Raw genomic sequence first — 3,400 nt, 5'->3', positions numbered from 1 at the left:
CATATTTTTTGTGTCTGGGGGGAACCACGGCACGTGGATTTTGGTAATGTTACGCAAAAGGAATAAGATCTCAATTGCATTTCACGGGGCGAAAGTTCGTCGCCAACCTTCCGCCGCGGAGAACGCGACGTCACCCCGGTGGAGCTAAACTCCAGCCGGAGCAGGTTACCCCGTGAAAGTATGGTAACTTTTCTTCATGTGTATCTTTGAAAAGAAACAATTTGAAAAAAAAGCATAAAAAAAACCGTTCGATCAATCGCGCGCCACGCCTCGTACAAAGCGGGGGGATCGACCGAACGGTTGATTCAAACGCACACCAAGCGTCCCGTTCAACAGAAGCGGGCACTTGGTCGCCTCAGCAACGCGCACAATGTCGCTACCTCACACAAATCTGATCGACGAATGGCATCACGATCCGCATCGCTATCGTCCAGAATGGAAAGAGAGTTTTCGTTCTTGCGCCCCCGTAGGTTGGCGTAGTAGCAATGTCCTTTTATTTTTCTAGTGTTTTTTTTACCCATAGCCATTTATGCCTTAGTTTGTTTTTGGCTGCTGCACACGATATATTTTACCGTGATACACTAGTTGTAATGTCCTTTTTATATTATTTTCTCTCTCTTCCAACGGACATAGCAAGATCGTTCGTCGTCGACGTGTGTGAGTGCGACACGAGCCGTTTCGGCCGTTACGTAGTTCGATATTCGTGACACGCGTACAATGTACGCCACCTCTTGTGCCATGTGTGTCTTTTGACTGGATTATAATTGCGTGAGATTCACGGTGGAATCTACCAAAATAATCATCGATTCGCTGCTTTTTTTTTCGCAGTAACGAAACGTTAATGATCCTTCCGCAGGTTCACCTACGGAAACCTTGTTACGACTCTTTACTTCCTCTAAATGATCAAGTTTGGTCATCTTCCCGGCAACATCGGCAATGCCGAGGCATTGCCGCGTACCAGTCCGAAGACCTCACTAAATCATTCAATCGGTAGTAGCGACGGGCGGTGTGTACAAAGGGCAGGGACGTAATCAACGCGAGCTTATGACTCGCGCTTACTGGGAATTCCTCGTTCATGGGGAATAATTGCAAGCCCCAATCCCTAGCACGAAGGAGGTTCAGCGGGTTACCCGGGCCTTTCGGCCAGGGAAGACACGCTGATTCCTTCAGTGTAGCGCGCGTGCGGCCCAGAACATCTAAGGGCATCACAGACCTGTTATTGCTCAATCTCGTGCGGCTAGAAGCCGCCTGTCCCTCTAAGAAGATTTATTTGTACGCCGGTAGTAAAAACCTCCCGACCGAAGCCGGGGGCCTTCGAGATACCGGAAAGTACGCCTATTTAGCAGGCTAGAGTCTCGTTCGTTATCGGAATTAACCAGACAAATCGCTCCACCAACTAAGAACGGCCATGCACCACCACCCACCGAATCAAGAAAGAGCTCTCAATCTGTCAATCCTTCCGGTGTCCGGGCCTGGTGAGGTTTCCCGTGTTGAGTCAAATTAAGCCGCAGGCTCCACTCCTGGTGGTGCCCTTCCGTCAATTCCTTTAAGTTTCAGCTTTGCAACCATACTTCCCCCGGAACCCAAAAGCTTTGGTTTCCCGGAAGCTGCCCGCCGAGTCATCGGAGGAACTTCGGCGGATCGCTAGCTGGCATCGTTTATGGTTAGAACTAGGGCGGTATCTGATCGCCTTCGAACCTCTAACTTTCGTTCTTGATTAAAGAAAACATTTTTGGCAAATGCTTTCGCTTCTGTCCGTCTTGCGACGATCCAAGAATTTCACCTCTAACGTCGCAATACGAATGCCCCCATCTGTTCCTATTAATCATTACCTCGGGGTTCCGAAAACCAACAAAATAGAACCGAGGTCCTATTCCATTATTCCATGCACACAGTATTCAGGCGAAAATAGCCTGCTTTAAGCACTCTAATTTGTTCAAAGTAAACGTACCGGCCCACCTCGACACTCAATGAAGAGCACCGCGATGGGATATTAGTTGGGCCGCCCCGAAAGGCTAAGCCCACCGGTAGGACGTCCCACAATCATGCCAGTTAAACACCGCGAGCGGTGAACCGACAGCGTGGGACACAGATTCAACTACGAGCTTTTTAACCGCAACAACTTTAATATACGCTATTGGAGCTGGAATTACCGCGGCTGCTGGCACCAGACTTGCCCTCCAATTGATCCTCGTTAAAGGATTTAAAGTGTACTCATTCCGATTACGGGGCCTCGGATGAGTCCCGTATCGTTATTTTTCGTCACTACCTCCCCGTGCCGGGAGTGGGTAATTTGCGCGCCTGCTGCCTTCCTTGGATGTGGTAGCCGTTTCTCAGGCTCCCTCTCCGGAATCGAACCCTGATTCCGGATTACCCGTTACAACCATGGTTAGGCGCAGAACCTACCATCGACAGTTGATAAGGCAGACATTTGAAAGATGCGTCGCCGGTTACCAAGACCGTGCGATCAGCCCAAAGTTATTCAGTGTCACCAAAGTAAACCGGCGGGACGGGACGAACCCGCCACCGATTGGTTTTGATCTAATAAAAGCATTCCTCCCATCTCTGGTCGGAACTCTGTTTGCATGTATTAGCTCTAGAATTACCACAGTTATCAAGTAAATGTGGGTACGATCTAAGAAACCATAACTGATTTAAGAGCCATTCGCGGTTTCACCTTAATATGGCTTGCACTGAGACATGCATGGCTTAATCTTTGAGACAAGCATATGACTACTGGCAGGATCAACCAGGGAGCTTTGTGTTATTGGTAGCTCTTTTCGTGTGTTTGCCCCATGCCGCCGAGTCTTTGCCCGGTCGGCCACACGTTTTAATATAATATGTATATCTGGTACCGCACAACTTGTGTACGCGTACTAGCGCTCAGAGCGCTCTGTTCGACTTTGTGTTTCCTCGGGTGAAGACAATTTTTGTCGACTCCCCGGTGCAAATCGTTCGAATTATCCTTCTCGTATCCTTCGGCTAGATTGCAAGCGTCGGGAGTACGATTGGTAAAAATCAATGTGTACCGTCTGCGAACAGACTGTGATACGCACGGAATGTGGCGAGTTGATGCCTCTGTTCGACTGCTTCCCTCGACTTGCGAGAGAAGACTTTCTGGTCACCGCATAAAGGGCCATTCGGTCTTAGACACCGACCCGCGGTTATGTAGTGTCGACGATTCAAATTGAATCATATTTTCTAGACGGAGCGGAGAACTCGCCCCTGCGAAACGTGAGCGCTCGGAAAAACTTTGAACTCGTGAGAGTGGTTCTTACCGGAAACGAAACGAACGCCTGTGGTGCGAATCTCCGCTCAGACGAAAAATTTTCAAAACCGAAAAAAATTTTTGTCTGCGTGTTCGTGACACGGTGAGGACGAAACCATAGCCCCGACAACA

General features: G+C 49.1%; 1 non-coding gene across 1 annotated transcript; it reads right to left on the bottom strand.

The window, feature by feature from the left end:
* Window positions 1–839: 839 nt before the first annotated feature.
* On the bottom strand, window positions 840–2,756 carry LOC125500470. The gene has a single exon (XR_007277852.1). It is a non-coding gene; the product is annotated as a small subunit ribosomal RNA (ribosomal RNA).
* Window positions 2,757–3,400: the final 644 nt, after the last annotated feature.

Source organism: Athalia rosae, chromosome 3, assembly GCF_917208135.1.
Source record: "Athalia rosae chromosome 3, iyAthRosa1.1, whole genome shotgun sequence".
NCBI lineage: Eukaryota > Metazoa > Arthropoda > Insecta > Hymenoptera > Athaliidae > Athalia > Athalia rosae.
The sequence above is the reverse complement of the archived record's forward strand: the minus strand, read 5'-3'. Positions and strand labels throughout refer to the sequence as shown.